Consider the following 23,591-nt stretch of genomic DNA (forward strand, 5'->3'; position numbering starts at 1 on the left):
AAGTATTCAAAGTCTCTTCACCTCCCAAGCATGCAAACCCTAGCATGTCTCACATATATTATATGGTTTTTAACACATTAAAAACCATAGACTAAATTTTAATTATCTCAAACACATTTGAGATTAATTAAATACTACTTGAACTTACTCAAGTCCCACTAGTTAAATAATTATTTTAATTGAGCTCTACAAGACTCAATATTATAATTCAACACTTGAATTATATTTAATTATTTGGACTCTACTAGGTCCACTAGTGTTTAATTAATTCAACACTTGAATTAATTTAATTTAGTCCACAATAATGTTTATGAAAATCACAATTTTCAACTACATTATTTACTTGGCCAAATTTTAATCTTAGGAACACTTCCATAAATTAAAATTTATATTTCTCTCATAGAAGTCATACTTCTATTTTTCTTTACGCTTATAAACACATTTATAAGCCGTTCAACACATTGAGCTATTTTACTTCTCATCGGGATTTTACAGAGCTAGTACTTGTGTGGCCCTCAATGGTTCATTGATACAACTAGCCGTGGGTTCACATCTCCATGTGATTCGGACTAAACATGTCCTTATTCGAGCATACCCCAATTGCTCCATTCTTACTTATCAACTCCTTGATAATAAGAACGTCAGAACTCAAGTCTGATAGTACCCAACCAATCACGTTAAACGCATAGCAGCATCGCTTACGTGATTCCCTAGGTATCACATGATAGTGCCTGCAAGAACCATTCAATTATGGTTAGCGTACAGTACGGTCCCTTCAACTCATATATCCCGACCGATTCGACAACTATTGGTCTATCGAGAGTTGTCAATGAATCGATACTATGTGTCATGTCGTGGTTGCATCGATGGTGTAATCTATGAAACCCCTTTCATAATTACCACCATACTCTGATCAGAGATTTCAATCCACACATACATGAAAAACACATAGGATATCCATACCCGTAGGTAAGCGGTGAATCCCCGACTACAATGCATCGACTCCTATACGTTTCGCCGTAACACCCAACCTTGCCACCTGATGACCCCATAAGAGTCGGTAAACAAGTCAAAGTGAAACGCTAGCACATAGAGTCTCAATGTTGTCTCGGGTCATAAGGACTAATTCTGTACAACCATAAACCAGGACTTTTCCACTCGATAAGTGAGAACCACTTGAAAAGTCCTTTTATGGAGGGTTGTTCAGTGCACTCTACAAAGAGCACCTATCTGCATGTTCGGACATCACAATGTCCCCTACCAATGAAACATGGTACTCACATCGCAGATACTAGTCTCTAACTCGAGCGGCCTTTATCCTTCTTAGTGGCGGCTGAATCGACTAGGAACGGTTTAGAATATACAGTATTCCAAATATGAGTTTCATGATACTCATCATATGAGCATCTCATATTCTTTCTACTATTTGTATATTCAAGGGCTTATCTATGCAACTAGCATGGGTATACAGATAAAGATGTGCCATAATAATAATTTCAAATATTATTAAAATAAAGATTGCTTATACATAGAGTTTCATTGCGAACACTCGGCCAACACTTGGCTCGACGGGCACCTACTCTAACAATCTCCCACTTGCACTAGAGCCAACTACCCATATGCATCAAACACATTGATTCGCGATGCTTGTCGAATAATGGTCCGGGTAAAGGCTTAGCTAGTGGATCAACAACATTATCGGCGGAGCCGACTTTGTCAAAAGACACTTCTCCTCTTTCCACAATCTCTCCGAGGATGTGGTACTTTCTCAATACTCGTTTGGATTTCTGATGAGACCTAGGCTCCTTTGCTTGACTTATAGCTCCCGTGTTGTCACACAACACCGGGACAGGAGCGACTCCATTAGGAATGACGCCCAACTCTTGGACGAAATTCCTTATCCAAACACCCTCCCTTGCTGCATCTGATGCAGCAATGTATTCGGCCTCTGTGCTGGAATCCGTAATATTGTCTCGCTTGGAACTCTTCCAAGAGACAGCAGCACCATAGAGCATGAATACAAAACCAGAGGTTGACTTCGAGTCATCGATATCGCTTTGGAAGCTAGAGTCGATATAGCCTTCCAATTTTAGTTCTCCACCCCATAGACCAAGAACAATTTATTGGTCCTTCTCAACTACTTGAGGATGTCTTTCACAGCTTTCCAGTGTGAAAGACCAGGGTTCGATTGATATCTACTCACTACACTTAGTGCGAAAGCCACGTCAAGACGTGTAGATATCATCCCATACATGATGCTACCAATTGCCGAAGCATACGGAATGCGTGTCATCGCCACTATCTCTGCATCAGTCTTGGGAGACAGACTTGGATAGGGACACGCCATGACACATTGGTAGATGTCCTCTCATGGACTCATCCATCGAGAACCGCTTCACGATGGTATCAATGTATGTGGACTGGGTGAAATCAAGCCATCTTTTCGATCTATCTCAATAGATCTGTATTCCCAATACAAAAGATGCTTCACCCAAGTCCTTCATCGAGAACTTACTCGCTAACCATATCTTAGTTGATTGCAACATTCCTACATCATTCCCAATGAGTAGAATGTCATCAACATACAATACCAGGAATGTCACAACACTCCCACTGACCCTCTTATACACATAGGGTTCCTCAGGATTCTTAGTAAATCAAACTATTTGATTATACTCTCGAATCTGAGATTCCAACTCCTAGATGCCTTCTTAGACCACAAATAGATCTCTGAAGTTTGCATACCATATGCTCACTTCCGACAGATGTAAACCCTTCAGGTTGAGACATGTAAATCACTTTCTTAAAATCCCTATTAAGAAAGGCTGTCTTAACATCCATCTGCCATATCTCATAGTCATATCATGCAGCTATGGCTAGCAAAATCCTTATGGACTTGAATATTGCGACTGGGGAAAAGGTTTCCTCAAAGTCAACTCCTTGTCTTTGAGTATATCCTTTTGCCACCAATCGCGTCTTGAAGGTCAACACCTTCCCATCCTCCCCAAGTCCCTGTGGGAACAGTTCCCACAGTTGGATCCACAAGATCCTACACTTGGTTCGAATGCATGGAATTCAACTCAGATTCCATTGTTTCAAGTCACTTGGATGAATTGGCATCAGATAACGCTTCCTTGAAGGTCCTTGGATCACATCCATGGTTAGGCTCATCATGGCCCTCTTCAAGAAGCTGACCATACCTCATAGGTGGTCTCGAGACTTTCTCGTACCTGCTAGGAGCTTGTATCTCCTCTCTTGGCTCATTGGGTGTGGGTTCTATAATTGCGGATTTCTCTCGAACCTCTTCGAGTTCTATCATCTCCCCTTTTCTATCCAATAGAAAATCCTTTTCCAAAAAGGTTGCATTCCTAGAAACAAACACCTTTGTTTCTTGGGGATGATAGAATTAATATCCAACTTAATTCCTTGGATATCCCACAAAGTAACATAAAATGGATCAACAATCCAATTTATTTCCCACTACCTGCTTCACATAAGCAGGGCTCCCCATATTCTAAGATGAGAATATTTGGGAGGCTTACCCATCCATATCTCATATGGTGTTTGCCTTTAAATGGACATTTAGTGGAATATCTTTAATTTTAAGTTATAGAGATCGTTTTCAAGTTCTCAAGTACCAATTAAACATTCATTCTTGTAAATGTTGCAAACACCTTTGCTAAATAAACAAGAATATCCATTTTTATCACAATAGAAATGGAAACAATGTTTTACACCAAACAGGTACAAACAAAACATCTCTTAAAATTAACTTAAAGTCATTGTTCAACAATAAGTAAACATCCTTAATAGCCTTGGTAGCAACTCTTGCTCCATTGCCCATCCTCAAGAAGGTCACACCTTCCTTAAGCTTCCTACTTCTTCCCATCACCTGTAACCCATTACAGAGATGTGAGTCACAACAGGTATCTAATACCCAAGAAGTAGAGTTAATTTGAAATGTTTACTTAAATTTAGAACATACCGTTTCCAGAACACTTCTGGGCCAGATATTCCTTGCAATTTCGCTTCCAATGTCCAGGCTTCTTGTAGTGATGACAAACATCACCAGTCTTGTCAGCCTTAACTGGTCTGGCTGTCTCAACAGGATTCGGAGATTGCCTCAACAAGGGCACGTTCTTTTTGGGACGTTGGAAAGAACTCTTCTTTCCCTTCCCATGTGGATCAATCTTCGTACCAGATGAAGAACCCACATAAAGAACCAACTTCTCTTTCTTGATGGTGGATTCAAACGTAACAAGCATGTTCACCGACTCCTCAAGGGTCGGTTCCATCTTGTTCATGTTGAAGTTCACCACAAAAGGATCACATGAGCTAGGCAGCGATAACAGCAACACGTCGGTGGTCAACTCCGAAGGCAAGATCATATCCATGCCAACGAGCTTGTCCACGAGCCCGATCACCTTTAGGCCATGCTCATGGACCGAGGCCCCATCTCGCATGCGCAAAGTGATCAGCTCCTTGACGGTAGCATGCCTAAGAGGACGCGTTTGCTCTCCAAAGAGCTCCTTGAGGTGCAAATGAATGTCAGCAGCACTCTTTGCACCCTCAAAACGCCTCTGCAGCTCATCATTCATAGAAGTCAGCATATAACACCTTGCTATCAAGTCATGGTCACACCATTCCTTGTAAGCCTGCAATTCCTCAGGAGTGCAGTCAGTAGAAGCCTCAACAGGGGGCGACTGAGTCAGTGTATATGTTACCCTTTCCGAATTCAAGACTATTTTCAAATTTCTTAGCCAAGTGAGGTAATTAGGTCCAGTTAATATGTGTTTGTCGAGTATTACAGATATCGAATTGCGCATCGAAGACATTGTCGATTTGTACTGAAAAGTAAAAACAGATAAATGTTGATGACTATTTTAAATATTTAGTAAGATATGAAGTTTGGACTTTTACTTCATAAATATTTGCTCCCACTGTTTTGACATCTTTCACTACCCTCTAGTGAAAACGGGAAACTCCTTTCCTCAGTAGGTACGTAAGGTCCAATTAGCGAATTATGATCCCGATTATACAGCCAATCACAATTCCTAAAAGGTAGTTCCCAATTGCATCACAATGCAACCCTTAACGTAAACTTTTGTCTCACGTTTGATTAGGACCCGTTATAGACGTCGTTCATCTTTACGTGTCAAGCCTAACCCATCGATATTGAACCTTAATGGACGGTCGCCATGAGTTCCCTCAATAATATGAGCCGAAATCATGGGAGTTCCACGTAGTTCACATCACCATGTCAATGGATGTCACAGCTTTCCGGCACCCAAAGCTCCCCCAATAATATGAGCCGAGCCCCGAGTACGGGTAGCGTTCATCATGCACCCATTGTCGATGGAAGACAAGGAAATTATAAACAAATTTATAATTCCCCTTTTCGGGCTTGATATTAATTTTGAATCTTATTCAAAATGAGGGTTTTTAATTTTGAAAGGTCTCATCATTAATTTTATTTTAAAAGCTCGCCATGTTCGATCGTATGTTTGCCGGATTCATGCAACTTTGTTATTATCATAATAATAACGCACATACTCATTATTTATAACATATCATGCATATATTATAAATAGAAAACAGTACAAGGATGATCAATCGCCCCAAAACTAATGGCCCGTGTGAGCCAAACACGGGCCTAGGTCCAATCCTAGGGTAAATGCAAGGGATGCAGTGCAACTAAATTATTACATTAGCATCCAATATTACATGTCTTCGATCTTCATAATCACCAAGGCCACCATCTTCCAATCTTGATCTTCACCTATTCTAATATTTACAATTAAATATCCATGGCACATAGGGATACATCTCATGGGGGGTGGGAACGGGCCATAAACCAAGCCCACTTTAAATTGATAATTATTACAATCATTCAACACAAATATCCTAGCATACACCTAGCAAATTGGGCTTGGGCTTTTGATCATCCTTCATGCATAATATCACATATCATACACCATCAATTAATTATCACTATAATTAATTGATCCAATATTATATATCTTGATCCAATCACTAACCGCCACAATTATAAATTAAATTAACAAAGTATACAAACTCCTTTGTCTACTTTCAAATTAATTTATTTATAATCGAATTTCTTGTAAATCACAATTTACTATAAATAGTTAAAGTCCTACTTCAATTATTTATTTTATGAGAAAATATGTGCAACAATTGTAAATTTAAACTTAAGGGCCCAAAAACCATTTTTTCACCAAAAATATTTTGGCCCATTTAAATTTCACAAATTATGTTGTCCATCCAATGGCCCAACATCTCAAGGCCCATGACACTAAGATTGTCCAAAACACTTTTGGAAACCCTAGCCGTCATCACCGTCGCCGGATTCCGGCAACACAAAAAAAAATTTTTTTTTTATTTTAAAAATGAAGCATTTCGGGCAGCCCCTTGGGCTGCCCCTCGGCTGCCCGAAATTTTCGGGCAGCCCCGAAAAACATTTTTTTTTTTGTTTTTCAAAATATTTCGGTCCTTGCATTTTGTTGCACCAACAAATCTCAAACGGTTAGAAATTGATCTCAACATAATATTATGCAAATATTACACAAAAACCGTAACCATAGCTCGGATACCACTTGAAAGCGGACCGGTTACGGTGGCCGGAAGCGCAACGGAAGTCAAAAATTTTTAAATTCAAGCAAGAATTTTCGGCCACCATGAATATTGTGCAATATTTACATTTTTCAAACCATACATAGGATGTTTAAGAAATTACCTATCAACCTCACAAGGTTGATGATGGCACCAACTTAGTTGTCAAGCAACTAAGCTCTTGAAATGGATGACAATCTACAAGCTCTCCTCCACCTTCAAAATTAGGCCCACCACAAGCTATGCAAATCCCCTCAAATATTGCACTAGAAATATTTGAAGATTTTTCAATGAGAAATCTTTTATTCTCCAACACTTAAAGAACAAAAGAGAGAAGAATTTTGGGAGAGAAAAGAAGAAAATTTCGGCCAAGGTGAGAGGTAAGAATGAGGGAGTGAAGTCTAGACTTGGGTGTGGGAAAAGTGGAAAAAGTTGATCCCCATGCCATGCATTATTTTATTAAAAAGTATTCAAAGTCTCTTCACCTCCCAAGCATGCAAACCCTAGCATGTCTCACATATATTATATGGTTTTTAACACATTAAAAACCATAGACTAAATTTTAATTATCTCAAACACATTTGAGATTAATTAAATACTACTTGAACTTACTCAAGTCCCACTAGTTAAATAATTATTTTAATTGAGCTCTACAAGACTCAATATTATAATTCAACACTTGAATTATATTTAATTATTTGGACTCTACTAGGTCCACTAGTGTTTAATTAATTCAACACTTGAATTAATTTAATTTAGTCCACAATAATGTTTATGAAAATCACAATTTTCAACTACATTATTTACTTGGCCAAATTTTAATCTTAGGAACACTTCCATAAATTAAAATTTATATTTCTCTCATAGAAGTCATACTTCTATTTTTCTTTACGCTTATAAACACATTTATAAGCCGTTCAACACATTGAACTATTTTACTTCTCATCGGGATTTTACAGAGCTAGTACTTGTGTGGCCCTCAATGGTTCATTGATACAACTAGCCGTGGGTTCACATCTCCATGTGATTCGGACTAAACATGTCCTTATTCGAGCATACCCCAATTGCTCCATTCTTACTTATCAACTCCTTGATAATAAGAACGTCAGAACTCAAGTCTGATAGTACCCAACCAATCACGTTAAACGCATAGCAGCATCGCTTACGTGATTCCCTAGGTATCACATGATAGTGCCTGCAAGAACCATTCAATTATGGTTAGCGTACAGTACGGTCCCTTCAACTCATATATCCCGACCGATTCGACAACTATTGGTCTATCGAGAGTTGTCAATGAATCGATACTATGTGTCATGTCGTGGTTGCATCGATGGTGTAATCTATGAAACCCCTTTCATAATTACCACCATACTCTGATCAGAGATTTCAATCCACACATACATGAAAAACACATAGGATATCCATACCCGTAGGTAAGCGGTGAATCCCCGACTACAATGCATCGACTCCTATACGTTTCGCCGTAACACCCAACCTTGCCACCTGATGACCCCATAAGAGTCGGTAAACAAGTCAAAGTGAAACGCTAGCACATAGAGTCTCAATGTTGTCTCGGGTCATAAGGACTAATTCTGTACAACCATAAACCAGGACTTTTCCACTCGATAAGTGAGAACCACTTGAAAAGTCCTTTTATGGAGGGTTGTTCAGTGCACTCTACAAAGAGCACCTATCTGCATGTTCGGACATCACAATGTCCCCTACCAATGAAACATGGTACTGACATCGCAGATACTAGTCTCTAACTCGAGCGGCCTTTATCCTTCTTAGTGGCGGCTGAATCGACTAGGAACGGTTTAGAATATACAGTATTCCAAATATGAGTTTCATGATACTCATCATATGAGCATCTCATATTCTTTCTACTATTTGTATATTCAAGGGCTTATCTATGCAACTAGCATGGGTATACAGATAAAGATGTGCCATAATAATAATTTCAAATATTATTAAAATAAAGATTGCTTATACATAGAGTTTCATTGCGAACACTCGGCCAACACTTGGCTCGACGGGCACCTACTCTAACAGAATAATCATGTAGTCATGATTAAAATACGCATAAAATGATTAAATAATGCTCCTAAAATGGTGAGGGCCGAAATCTAGGTGAATGGAGGCCAAAACATGAAACGCTCTTTCGAGAGTCAATTTGGCACATCGCACCGTAAATTCTTGTACGACCTCAAAAATGATCCGAATGACAAACGGTCAAAAACATGACCTTCCCAACTCAATGAGGCACTGTCCAGTTCAAGGCCATAGGCTAAAAGCCATCCAAGAACTCGAACGAGCCACCGAACCAACGCAGCAAGCTGCTGTCCAGAAATTCCAGCAGATGCGCTTGGGTTGCTTGTGTCGTTTGCGAGGCTAATGGCCATTGTGGCTTGAACCACCGACCAAAACCTCTTATTAACATCCTAAGGAATTATTTGAACCATGGCTATGGGCCCTAGAGCAGCCACAATTCGCACCATTCAGCAAAACCAGAAAAACTCCAACCGAGAACACCTTGCATGCGTGTGTGGTGTTGTGCTTTGCTTGTTGTCTCTTCTCGTTCCAGTGCCCATTTGATTGACCATGGAACGATCTAGGCATCTTGGGGTATGGTATGAACCGTGGCTAAGGGCCATAGGCCAACCAAGATCCACACCAAACCACCAAAACCGAACCATACATGCTGTAAAACGAGAGGGGCAAAAGTGGGGGGAGGGGCTGTTCTTGAGTTTTTATGTAAAAACCGATTAACCATGGACCAAGCCACCAAAAGGGCGACTTAGTCACGTCTTGGAAATGCTAGGGAGGTGATCTAACAATGGCTATAGGCCCCTAGGGCAGCCATGATCAGATCCATTTCCTTGGACAGCAACAACATATTTTTGAAACTCAATATGGTAAAGGTGGTGAGTTGCTGTCATTTTCGAATTCTATCATGCATGGGGCTTGTTTGAATGGACCAACATGGTCTTGACATACCCTAGTATGTGTCTAGATGTAGCCTAGTGAGCCTGGAGTCGAGCCAATACCTGAAACCACAACACCAAAGAAAATCGTGAAGCTTGAAGAAAAAGGGGCCGAAAATCTGCATATGTAATTTCTGAAATTTCTTGCCATGCTTCGGTTTTTGCTTAACAAATCATGATCATGTAATGAAAATAAATGATATTAGGACTTGACTGAAGAGTCAAGGAGAATATATGCATGTCTGGTTTCGTTTGAATGAAAAACGAAAGAACGAGACGATCCGGCGCGGAGAAGGTGGAGCGCTTTCTATTCTACATAGGGAGGGGATAATAGTGGTTAAAAGAGTGAGGAGAATGGGTGCAAAATATAGGGAAAGATATCAAGACCAAGTCTACTCTTTTTTCGAATTTTTGAATTACTTGATATCAAATAGCTTCTTGGATGGATCTAGAAAAGGGTGGCCGATAATCCTTGCTAATCTAGACTAATATAATGCTCATTAATTAATTAATTAATGATGAAAAGATAACCATGCTAAGGAGTGACAAAGAATGGGTCAAAGGGTGAGTTGGCAAGGTATTGCTTAATCTACTAAGGGGGCCGAAAATTTTACAATAAAAATGAAGGGAATTTTTGATTAATTAGTAAATTTATAACCCTTAAATGCCTTACCTATTCTTTAATTAATTTAGTGAACTAACCCCTTAATTATGGAACTTAAATGAATTTATTTTCTACTCACCTCAAGTAACTTAAATAAATCCTCAAACTTCCTTTTTAACTTAAATGAACTAACTTGCTAGCTAAAATAAATTCTGGAAATGTTTTCTGAATCTTAAATGTTATCTCTAAACTCCAACTCCAGTCCGGCCTCACTGAATTAACTGAAATGATAAAAATCAAACTACTGCATGAAATAATTAACTTAAGGAAAATCATTTAAATCCTCGTGAAATAAAATCATTTAAAATACTAGAATTATGCATAGCTTATACGTAGTCTAAATTACGGGTTCTACAGGGACAAAGTTGCTTTTCAGTACAGCTTTTCACCTGCAGACAGATGGCCAGTCTGAGCGAGTGATTTAAATTTTGGAGGATCTATTGCGAGCCTGTATGATCGATTTCTAGGAGACTGGGGAATCAAAGCTACCTCTAGTGGAGTTTACCTACAACAACAGTTTCCAAGCATCTATAGGTAGGGCTCCCTACGAGGCATTGTATGGAAAGAATTGCAGATCGCCGATTCATTGGGATGAAGTCAGTGAAAGAGCAGAACTTGGTCCAGATATTGTTTAGCAGACTGCAAATGTGGTGGTCAAGATTCGAGACAGAATGAAGACCGCCCAGAGTCGTCAAAAGAGTTATGCTGATAAGAGGATAAGAGATCTCGAGTTTGCCGTAGGTGATCACGCTTTTATAAATATATCACCCATGAAAGGTGATGAGATTTGGGAAGAGAGGCAAGCTAAGTCCGAGGTTCATTGGACCGTTTGAGATTCTTGACAGGGTTGGAACACTAGCTTATTGTGTTGCCCTTCCGTCGAATTTGTCCGAGGTACACAATGTGTTCCATGTCTAGATGTTGAGGAAGTATCTAGATAATCCTTCGCATGTTCTGAGCTATGAGCCGTTGCAGCTTGCTCCAGGTCTGTCATACGAGGAGAGACCGGTCCAAATCCTAGACAGACAGGAGCATAGACTTCGAAATAAGGTGACCAAGCTGGTCAAAGTCCGGTGGCTAAATCGATCAGTAGAGGAAGCCACTTGGGAGACCGAGGCAGATATGAGGTTACGCTATCCGGAGTTGTTTGGTAAGATTTAATTTCGAGGAAGAAGTTTATATAAGTGGGGGAGGAATTGTAGAGCTCAAAATCAGTACACGTTTAACCCATGCATTTATTTGATTGTTAAAGCAGGTATTTAATTTTAAAATGAGTCTTAGTGGTACATAAATTATTTAAATGCATTATTTTAAATTATTTATGCTTATGTGATATACGTTAAAATATTTTCTTGAGTTTCATGTTTCAGGCGATTATTCGAGGCGAGATCGAGGAAAAGTGAACGGTGACGATTTTGGCAATTTTTAAATGTGGTATATTATTTTAAGTTAAGGATGGGGGATTTTAAATAATTTATTAAGTTTTAGCATTTTATAGCTTGATTATTTATTTAGTGATTTTAGAATTTTAAAACTTTATTACATGTGCACTTTATTTTAAATTAAAGGATTTTGTTAAAGTTAGAGGTGGATTAGCATTTTAGTTATTTGTTAATTACTAATTAAGTAATTTATTTTCCTAATTAAAATCCCTAATCCCCTCCCCACTACCCAAACTCACACACCCCCACAATCACACACACACAGACACACACACATCTCGGCCATTTCACACAACCCACACACATACACGTTTTATTCTTCTCTCCATTTCTTTTTAAAGAAAATATTAGGGTTCTTGGAGAGGGAGAGCATCCGCCCCATTCCCTTCATCATTTCCAGCAATTTCGTGATTTTTATTTGCAAGAAATCGTTGCACGATCGTACCGGATCAACCTTCACTCCATCTCAACTTCTGTATCGTCGGTTCGGTAATTTTAATATCAAAAGGCACGTATATTTTTTTTTTATGCATCGATCTCGTCATACTATGCGTTGTGTTATTTATTATACGTAAAAATACATGTGTGATGTGTAAAGTTTGAGAAGAAATTGTTTAGATCGCATTTTGAGCATTTTTGGATCTAAAAATCCCGTTTTTGCTGTTCTTTTAAAAACTGCACTTTTTCGTTCTTGATTTTGAGAAACTTTGAACATAGAAATCGTAGAAATTTTCGATACCTTCGATTTCACAGTAAATTCGAAATATTTGGACGAAAATTGAGTGAGTTATGACGTTTTTTGTGGGACTGCTCAAACTGCGTTTTCTAAAAAAATAAATGCTAGTGATGTGTTCTTGAAGTTTCTTTGTTGCAGGCTTCGTTGGAAACTGTCAGGTTATCGCTGCTGTGTTTAAGTGTATAGAATAGGATGTTGGGTTGATTTTTGGCGCTCCGTTTTGTGTCGATAGCCTTGGTAGCATTACAAGTCGTAGGAAAACATTTTTGTGTCAAAAATTCGAGTTCTTGGGTCTTGTTGCGTTGCATGAATTGCGTTGTTGTTTTGGAAACGTTTGGATGTTTTGTGGAGTCGAGTCAGTGCCATAGTATCCTTGGATGGGTCTCGAGGCGTTGTTCACTATCTGGGTAATCGAATTTGGAGAGAATAAGCTTCTAAGTCGCAGAGTCCAGAAGACGCGGCACCCAAGCGGTAATTTGATACCACCCGAGCGCCACTCGTTCTGTCCGAGAGTAGTACTTCCGAAAACGGCCCGATCTGTGAATTTTTTTTTGTTTCCACTTCTTCTCAAATCCTAGTAGTGAGTTATGTCTTTTATTGTTCGGAAATGTCCACACGTCGTCTTAGAGTCTGTTTCGGGGTTTCATGTCATGGTTAGTATGATTAAAAGAGGTTAAGTCCCAAGCGATCTAGAATGTCATAAGCTATTTAATTGACTCGGTGGTAAGCATGAATACCTACGTCTAAGTTATGCAAGTTAAGTGTCGAAATTCATGTTAGCATGTGCAGCAGCGGCCCCAAGAGAAATCCAACGAATCCCTAAACGCCAAGTAAGTGTGTTCGACGTGCAAAAGAAAATATTTCAAGTTTTTGAGGTATGCCAAATGTCTTGTGACCAAATCTATGTATGGGATTGGAAAGCGGTAAATCATGACCCGGGACCAATCCACCCCGTTAAATCATGAACGGGTTTAGATCATGATTGGAAAGCATTAAAAGCATGAACAGAGACCAATCCACCCGTTAAAGCATGAATGGGGATCTCATGTATGTGGCAATGGATCTTCTCTGTCAGCCCAGTACTGTGGTTTAGTCTGATCAGGCGATTTATGTTATGGGTCACTTGCTTTGAAACATGCTTCTACGCAAAATGATGAAGTTTATGTATGTTCAAGTATGCAAGCATGTTTAAGAAAAGTTTCACGTTATGGCACGTCTATGTTATGTATAAAATTTCAAGCTTTTATATGCAAGTTCAAATTCCAGTACGTAAGTTATATCTTAAAGCTGCATGCGATTTTATTATGTAGTACTCGTTACTTCCAGTTTATACGTGTTGAGTCTTTAGACTCACTAGACTTGATCGGTGCAGGTGAGGATGATTTCGAGGAGACTAGGAGTGGGGACCAAGGAGCAGGCTTGGACTGAGCAGGAGGCTAGACCCGAGGACCGCCCACGTTTTTAATGATATTTGAAATGTTATACTATGATTTTATGTTATTATTTTGGATGTTCAAGCAAATACTTTTGGCAGACATTATTTTGAGATTCTTCGGTTGCAACAATTTTTTAGGATGAACAGTTGTTTTTATCAAATTTTAAAGGTTCACGATTTATTTAAGAAAATTTTAAATTTTTCCGCAAATTTTAAGTAGTAAAAAGTACGGTACGTTACAGATAGGAATAGCTGAATCTGTCCAGCAGTTTTGAGGCCCATTCAGAAAGGTTTATGGGCTGAGTCTTGATGGTTTTAGGGCCTTTTAAGTGTTTACTAGGTGTGGTAAAAAATTGGGAAGAATTTGGTTGAGTTTTGAGTCGATTCTGGTTAAAACCGGGACCCCGATCGAAGTTTTAAAACGAATCGGTTAAGTTCGGTTTTGGGCTCGAGTTTCCATCTAAGAATGCTTTTGAATACATTTTGGGACATTTTAAGGAGTTTGGTAAGTTTCTGGTCACTTATAGAGGTCTAGGGATAAAACGGTAATTTTTGGGTTTCTGTGGGCAAAATGGTCATTTTGCACCCCGAGTGAATGTTGGTCTTGGCAGCGCCCTGAGTACAAATTCACGATATTTTAAATATTTACATCATGTTTACGATTTTTACGCAATTATCATAAATATGTTGCATGCTTGGTTTTAAGAAAATTGTTATGTATATGCATGTTTTTATTAAGTGGTGAATATGATGTTAAGATGAGTAATATTGTCACTAATGTCCCCCACCGTCGGGTACCACAGTTTTATAGATGGATCCATCGATAAAGCTGATACGATAGAACTGATATTAAAATCACAACTAATGAACTGAATTCAATTAAAAAGGAAATATTTACGAATATGATGACATGAGATTACATGCTTTAATACGATATGATTTTACACGACACGTTTACGAATATGATGACATGCTTTCATATGATATGATTTTACACGACACGTTTACGAAAAAGATGGCATGAGATGACATGCTTTGACACGATATGATTTTACACAACACGTTTATGTTATGCTTTTAAGTTCATAAAATATATGTTGAGTAATATATTTTTCACTACTGTGTGCTATGTATATGTACTTGTTATTCCTGGTGCAGGTGTGTTGAGTCCTTAAACTCACTTAGCGTGTGTTATGCAGGTGAGCTTAATGATGAGGAAACTGGAGGTGCCGAACTCTGAGTAGGCAGACCTGATGCAGTGACACAACCCGAGGACCACATGCTTTCCGCATTATAATTTATGAGATTGAGTGGAGTGAAGATTTTATATACGCTGAGGATATTACGATTTTTACTCATTTACGTTTACATTTGATGCTAGTCATTTTAATCTGTGAGATTTTTATTGTCAAATAAATACGATTATTTTGAATGTTATTTTGTAATGACGAGCTTTTAAAACAAAAAATTATATATTTCCACACTTTTAAAACGGTAGACGTTACAGTTGGTATCAGAGCAAGGGTCCTGTACAGGGTTGTGCCACCACCAGCTTCTGTCGCTCAGTCTTCATGCCTCAGGTATGTAAGTTTAAAGGTCTTAAATGTTTTTAATGGTATCACCTGCATGTTTTCATGATATACGTTTTACGAGGCATGTTTATCTGTCGTTAAGTTTTGAGATTAGATGTTTTAAAATTTTTTATGCATGTTACGACATGAAATGAGAAATTATTTGATTTTCATGCATGCTGACTTTGTGGTGAAATTGGACATGAATAAGAATTTTTATTGGGCATTAGTAGAGGTCGGAAATGATTTGACTATATTAATTTCGGTTAATAGTGTTGATGTTCTACTCGTGGGTCATAAGTTAAACTTGAAAATTTTAAATGCCTTTGAGACTTGTAGATTTTCTAGGAAATTACTGATGGTTCGTGATTGTTAGCCGAGTTATTTTTTTGAGGATTCCTTGTAAGGATTAATGATTGGAATACTATGACAATCTTTGGAAGTATAAAAATGTAGAATTTATTTAGGACGCATGCTCTACCTAGTTGGATTTAAGGATTGAATTGCATGAATTGAGAATCTTAAGGATCTAATTGTAATAACCAATAATTTGACGACTTAAGTGCAGAAATAAAATTTTAAGGCACTATTTTCAAATTTCCGAATTTTGAGATTAAATTCTGAGTTTTGAGAATTTTAAGGTTTAATGAGGAAAAAATCGAAAATTTTATGGGGACCAGAAATGAAAATTTTGAAGAGTTGTACGGCCAAAAATGTAATTTTCGAGAACAATAAGGGCCAAATTGCAAATATCAAAATTTTTGAGGATTAAATTAAAACTTCTGAGGAACACTTGGGATGATAAATATTTATGGAGATGTAAGACTGGTTATGAAAATTAATTTTGGGTTTAATAAACTTAAGGCTATTGAACTTTATGACACGGGGAACCTACAAAAAGAAATTAGGAACACCAAGAACTTATGGGTAATTGTGGAATTTTTTAGATTAAGGACAAATTGGATATTATTCGAGGAAATTAAGAATTAATTTTACAATTTTTAAGAAATTTGAGAACTTATTTAGCAGTGAGTGAGAATTGAATGGCTTAAATAATAGGAATTTTCGATGATTTAGGCTTGAAGAAAATATAGAACATTTAGATATCTGGATTATAGTGTTATAATGAATGGTAATCGAGGATATTGTGAGATGAATCAATCTTGGGCTTGAAAAATTTAAGCGTTAGTGAAATAATGTTGTGATAAATTAAAAATTTAAAGTGATGACGATTTAAGGTAAAAGTTGATCGGTTAGTTAAGTTATAAGAATAAACATTGACTTAGCAAATTTTTGGGAACTTAAGTTTGATGTGTCATAATTTTTAGTCATGATCTTAACAGTTAAGATTTTACCTTGTGGGAATTTAAATTTTTTTAGAAAGTTGGGGATAATTGATGGTTAGGTTATTTGATAGGCGCATGTAAGAATTGAGGTATGCACCTTGTCTTGAGGAATTTTCGTAAGTCATTAAGGAACTTGGGAATAAGTGAATATGTGTGTTGGAATTATGTTATGCCAAAACTATTTTGGGTTGCGTAAGTTTGAATTCAAATTTATGGGATATATGTTCATACAAGAACTTTGGGTGAAATAAAAACAAAAGAGAATTAGTTGTGTTCAACATAGGTTACCAAGGAACGAATGTTAAGATTTTTACCGAGTAAGAAATCTAAAATCGTGATATAGGGATTCTAGAACTCTAGGGGCTATAAGCAAAGTTTATTTATTAGAGTTAGTCTAAGGCTACTATGGGACAACTTATTAAGTTCTATACGCTAGAATTAATTAAGCATTAAGAATACGATATTCGTTCAAATAAGGAAAGTTCAAAAGGTCTTAGGCTTCAACTATATTGTAATTAGGAAAGAAATAGTTTAAGCATGTAATTGATACTAGAATGGTTTTATCATTAAGGTAGAAGACCGATATTGCCTATCTTGGGTTTTATGGATTAACGTTACTCGAATTTAAGATTTGAAACAATTTTATACTTGGGATATACTTGTAAATAGTTAAGTTACGTACCGTAAGATAAAGATTTGATTCAATAATCTTAGGCTATTATGGGGTTAAGATAAGGTTCAACTTTTAAGTGTATCACCGATGATATGAGTCAGTCATTAAATTTTGAGGCTAAGGTTTCCTAAGTTGAACTGGCTAAATGCTAATGTAATTAGACGATGTACATTATGGGTATAGTATAAGAAAAATAAGGTGGAATAAGTTTGGACATCTATTTCTAGTATGAGGAATTGCGAGAAAGTCAGAAATTTGAGGACATAAAAAAAAATAGAACTAAGTCACCATAAGTTGTTTTAAGTTGTGATTCGCAAACGAGGATTTCAGTAGGCAAAATAATTAGGATTGAGAAGACGTTAGGACAGCTTAACATTTATTTTATCAGAGTAGTCCAGTGGAACCGTGGATTATATTGGGATACTAGAATTAAGAGTCAAAACTTTTCGATTATCATGTATAAGCGAATTTCGGGGACTAATTCAATTTAAGGGGGCTAGATTGTAACATCCCGAAAATTTGAAAGTCCACGTGAACCACCTGCATGCAAGTTATTAAATTTCTTTTATATTTTATTAAATTTTTTGAAAAGATTAAATGTATGTTTATTTTATTAATTAATGCTTTTAAGTCATGGTTTATTTAAAGTTCATTCATTAGAGTTTCTAGGTGCATTTCATGCTCGAACGAGGGACGGAGACCGGAGAATTTTCAGGAAAATTATTTTTACTATATGATTAATTTTTATTAATGTATTTAAGATGGTTTAAAGGTATTTTTCGAGAAATGGGTTTTTTTGAGTATTTTAACTCGCCAGAATATAATTTTTAACAGTGCGCAAGTTTTATCGAATCGGGGGACTTTTTGAGGGTTTGGCTAATATTTCAAAAACTTTCCAACACGAAATATTTTTCGGTAGTGTATTTGGATTTAATGAGCCTATTTTTAAGCTTATTGGGCCTAAAACTCATTTTTAAACTTTTAAATGACAATTAGGGCCCATTATTTATTAATTAATTATTTAATAAATGCCTAAGGACCCATTAAACCTAAATCTATACCCACCAGCCGACAACCCCTCTCCCCTTCATGATTTTCACGTGGGTTTCAGCACCTCCATGGATGCACCTCTCAGCCAAGCTCCTTCTTCAAGAGAAAATCCTCCCGGCGTCTCCCTCGTCTAGCTTTTTTCATCAAATCATCAAGGCACGCCCCGTACTTTCATTTTTGCATCACATGCGTTTTATATCTGTTTTTATATGTGTCTTTGTACATGAAAAGTTCGATCCATCGCAAACATCGAGATCGAAGGTTTTTGGGTGGCTTTTCTTTCATGTTCTAACAACTGCTCGTGCAAGGGGCTACGGTTCTTGTGAGTTTAGGGACTAAATGTGAGAAAAAAATGTCGTATGGAGGATTATAAATCATGATGGGGGCTGTCGGATCGGGAGTATTATGCAATAGGGTTGGCTCGGTTCTTGAGATAACAGCGTGCGAGGGTCTTACAGCAACGCAGGGACCTCGACGAGCCTTATACCTGACCCTGGTAGGTCTGAGACAAGGCTTGGAAGGGCTTGGCAGGAGCTGGAACCGCCTGAGTTGGTGGTTCGGACGCGGGAATAAGATGGGCCCGGATGTGGGGACTTTGGGTTCTAGTGCTTGTTGCTGTCGTGTGGGTTGCATGGGGCTTGTTGCGTGAGTTCAGTAGGTCCTTAGGGTCTGGTCTAGGTCCTAGATGGTTGGGCTCGTGACTGGTGCGAGCTGGTGCGAGCCTAGGGGTGCTAGAAGTCGAGTGGTGCAAGGAAGGGTTAGATAGGAATAGCTGAATCTGTCCAGCAGTTTTGAGGCCCATTCAGGAAGGTTTATGGGCTGAGTCTTGATGGTTTTAGGGCCTTTTAAGTGTTTACTAGGTTTGGTAAAAATTTGGGAAGAATTTGGTTGAGTTTTGAGTCGATTCGGGTTAAACTGAAACCCCGGTCGAAGTTTTAAAATGAATCGGTTAAGTTTGGTTTTGGGATCGAGTTTACATCTAAGAATGCTTTTGAATACATTTTGGGACATTTTAAGGAGTTTGGTAAGCTTGGGTTACTTTTAGAGGTCTATGGGTAAAACGGTAATGTTTGGGTTTCGAGGGGCAAAATGGTCATTTTGCACCCGAGGCGAGATTTTGGTCCTGGCAGCGCTGTGAGCACAAATTCATGATATTTTAAATGTTTACATCATGTTTACGATTTTTATGCAATTATGATGAATACTTCGCATGCTTGGTTTTAAGAAAAATGTTACGTATATTTATGTTTTTATTAAAAGGTGAATATGGTGTTATTTTTGAAGGATGAGATTTGGTTGTGACTGACAATGTATATGTATACGATGACATGAGATATGATGAGCTGAGGCCCGGGCTCAGTAGACGGGTAATAATGTCGCTGATGTCTCCTGCCGCCAGGTACCACGGTTTTATAGATGGATCCATCGATAGAGCTGATACGAAAGTCATAACTAATGAACTGAATTCAATTAAAAAAGAAATTTTTACGAATATGATGACATGAGATGACATGTTTTAATACGATATGATTTTACACGACACGTTTACGAATATGATGACAAGAGATGACATGCGTTGATACGATATGATTTTACACAACACGTTTACGTTATAGTTTTGAGTTCATGAAATATATGTTGAGTATGATATTTTTCACTGTTGTGTGCTATGTATATGTACTTGTTATTCCTGGTACAGGTGTGTTGAGTCCTTAGACTCGTTAGGCGTGTGTGATGCAGGTGAGCTTAATGATGAGGAGACTGGAGGTGCCGAACTCTGAGTAGGCAGACCTGGTGCGGTGACACGACCCGAGGACCACATGCTTTCCGCATTATAATTTATGAGATTGAGTAGAGATGAGCACTTTATATACACTGAGGATATTACGATTTTTACTCCTTTACGTTTACGTTTGATGTTGGTCATTTTAAACTGTGAGATTTTTATTGTCAAATAAAGACGATTATTTTAAATGTTATTTTGTAATGGAGAGTTTTTTTAAAAAAATAAATTATTTCCGCACTTTTAAAACGGTAGACGTTACACTCCGTCAGGGAGACACTTCTGTTGCTGAATCTTTGAGGAAATTTGATAGGGGTTGCCACTTTGTACCCCTTATTGCGAGGGATGCTGCAGAGAAGCTTAGACACTTCATGGATGGGCTATAACCTACCATGCGACACAACGTGATGATGATGCGTCCCTTGGATTATGTTGCTGCTGCTACTACTCATGCATTTTAATCTGAGAATTCTTTGAAGGATGTCAACTTTGAGATGCAACGCAAGAGACATCGACACCAAAATTATTCTCAGCCAAATAAAAAGCCATACACGGGATCTCCTAGACCTCAAGGGCCACCAAAGCCCCAAGGTCAAGTAAAGAAGCCAGGACAACCAAAGCCACCGCAACCTGGTGCACCGAAACCTGCAGAGGAACCACCATGCAAGAAGTGAAATCGCTTACATTATGGACAGTGTGTGTGGGGAACTACTAAGTGCTTCATATGCAATGAAGAGGGCCACAAGGCTGCTGATTGCCCAAAGAAGAGAGCACCTACTGCGGGGCGAGCTTATGTTATGCATGTCGAGGAGGCTAAAGAGGAGACAAACATGACCTTTATCACCAGTAACCTAGTTATTTAACGTTTTTATATTAATTTTATTGCATAAAATGTTCAGTTGGTTATTATAATTGATTTGGGAATAAGGATAACCTAGTGGAATTAGGTTGTATGTTCTACCTTAGATGAAATTAAGGAATGATTTTAGAAACTATAGAAATTGTTATAGATTTTTGTGCCTTAATTTATGTGAAGGATATAATAATTCCAAATAAAAGTTCCATGGCCAAAAATAGAGAAGAATCAAAATCAAGGACATAAATTTGAAGTTTCAAAATTTTGAGGGTCTAATATGCAATTTCTGAAATTTTGGGGCAATTATACTAATTCTCAAAAATTTAAGGACCAAAATACAAAAATTTCAAAAATATGAAGACCGAAATTCAATTAAACGGAATCTATATGCTAAATTATAATTTCCGAAATTTTAAGGATTAAAATACAATTTTCAAGAAGCCCAGGGATCGAAATGCAATAACCTAAAACTTGAAGACAAAAAGTGCAATTTTCGAAAATTGAGGGACCAAAAGTCTAAATTCAAAAAATGTAAAGGGTCAACTAGGCAATTTTCAAAAATTTTTGGGGACTAAAATGCAAATTTAGAAGAATTGAAGGGTCAAATGGAAATTAATCAAAAATTAAGGGGGGAAATTATGAATTTTCCTAGGAACAATAGGATCCAATCAATCTTCTTCATGAAATTTTGGAAATAAACGGTACAAATTCCTTAAGCTTCAACACGAATAATCTAAAACGTTTTCGCGCAAGGAGGATATTCATTCTAGGAGTAGCTACCTATGCACTGCTAGATTCGGGAGCTACGCACTCTTTCATATCCGAGACTTTTGTTAAGCGACTGAATATTATTCCTGAGGATATGGGATTGGGTTTTGAGGTTTCTATTCCTTCCTGTGACCAAATGATCACGACTAGTATTTTGAAGAATATAGAGCTTCGTTTATTTAAAGATGTGGTTCAGCCAGATCTTATCTTACTCCCTATGCCTGAAGTTGACATCATACTCGGTATGAATTGGTTATCAGCGAATGGGGCTTCGATAGATTTTCGTTAGAGATCAGTGTCTATTCGACCGCCTAATGGGAAATCGTTTGTCTTCGAGGCGGCGAGGAACAAGCAAATGCCGCACATTATCTCTTGTATATATGCAAGGAAGCTTATTAAAAGAGGGTGTCAAGATTTCTTAGCATGTGTCAATATATCACATCCTCCTATCAGTCAGAAGTTAGAGGATGCTGATATTGTCAGAGACTTTCGTAGTGTCTTTCCCGAGGATTGGAAAATTTGTAGTGCCCAAATTTAATACACGTATAACCCATGCATTCATTTAATTATTAAATCATTTAAATTAATTTTAAATGAGTTTTGGCGATGCATGATTTATTTAAATGCATTGTTTTAAATTATTTATGTTTATGTGATGCACGTTAAAATGTCTTTCGAGTCTCATGTTTCAGGCGATCATTCGAGGCGGGATTGAGGAAAAGACCCGGTGACGATTTTTGGCAATTTTAGATATGGTATTTTATTTTAAGTTGAGTTTGGGGGCATTTTAAATAATTTAGTGAGTGTTAGCATTTTTGAATCCTAAATTTAATTATTTTGTGAGTTTTTGATTTTAGAACTTTTAAAGTCTAATATGGTGTGTTATATTTTAATTATAGAGTTTTATTTAAAAAGTTGAGTGTGAGTTAGTGTTTTAATTAGTAGACAATTTGTGACGTCCCGAAATTTGAGATCCACATGAGCCACGTGCGTGCAAGTTATTAAATTCCTTATGTATTTTATTAAATGTTTTAATGCATGCTTAATTCATTGATTTGGGTTTTAATTCACGATTTAAGAATTTTCATTATTTAAATATTTATGTTTAATTGATGCATGTTAAAATACTTTTCGAATTTCATGTTTCAGGCGATTATTCGAGGCGGGATCGAGGAAAAGACCGGTGACGATGTTTTTGGCAATTTAAATGTGGTATTTTATTTTAAGTCGAGGATGTGCATTTTAAATGATTTATTGAGTTTTAGCATTGTTAAGCCTAAACCATTTATTTAGTAATTTTAAGAGTTTAGAATTTTTAAAATTAGTTTTTTTTGTGTGTGTTATTTTGATTAGAGAGTTTGATTCAAATTAGTGTGTATTTTAATTCCAAAGAATTATTGAGTAAGTGTTTGATTTACTTTTAATTAGTGGTTAAGTTATATTTAAGCAATTTATTTCCCTAAAATAACCCACTAATTACCTCCCTAACTTGTTGACTCACGCACACACACCTACACACACACACTCACGTATAACACAACACACACCACACAATTTCCTATCACCATTTTAAAAAGAAAACTAGGGTTCTTCAAGATGGTAGCAGCCGCCCCTCCCCTTCGAATTCTCCCGCAACTTTTCTTTATTTCATTG

The 23,591-nt window shown here is 37.4% G+C and overlaps 1 long non-coding RNA gene across 1 annotated transcript in view; it reads left to right on the plus strand.

Moving 5' to 3' along the window:
- Nucleotides 1-20,510, plus strand: part of LOC140836180 (uncharacterized) — a 37,258-nt gene extending 16,748 nt beyond the window's left edge. The window contains exon 2 of the long non-coding RNA XR_012119004.1: nt 20,272-20,510. This is a non-coding gene — a long non-coding RNA (uncharacterized lncRNA). The remainder of the gene's footprint in view (nt 1-20,271) is intronic.
- Nucleotides 20,511-23,591: the final 3,081 nt, after the last annotated feature.

Source organism: Primulina eburnea, chromosome 7 (genome assembly GCF_022965805.1).
Source record: "Primulina eburnea isolate SZY01 chromosome 7, ASM2296580v1, whole genome shotgun sequence".
Classification (NCBI taxonomy): Eukaryota; Viridiplantae; Streptophyta; class Magnoliopsida; order Lamiales; family Gesneriaceae; genus Primulina; species Primulina eburnea.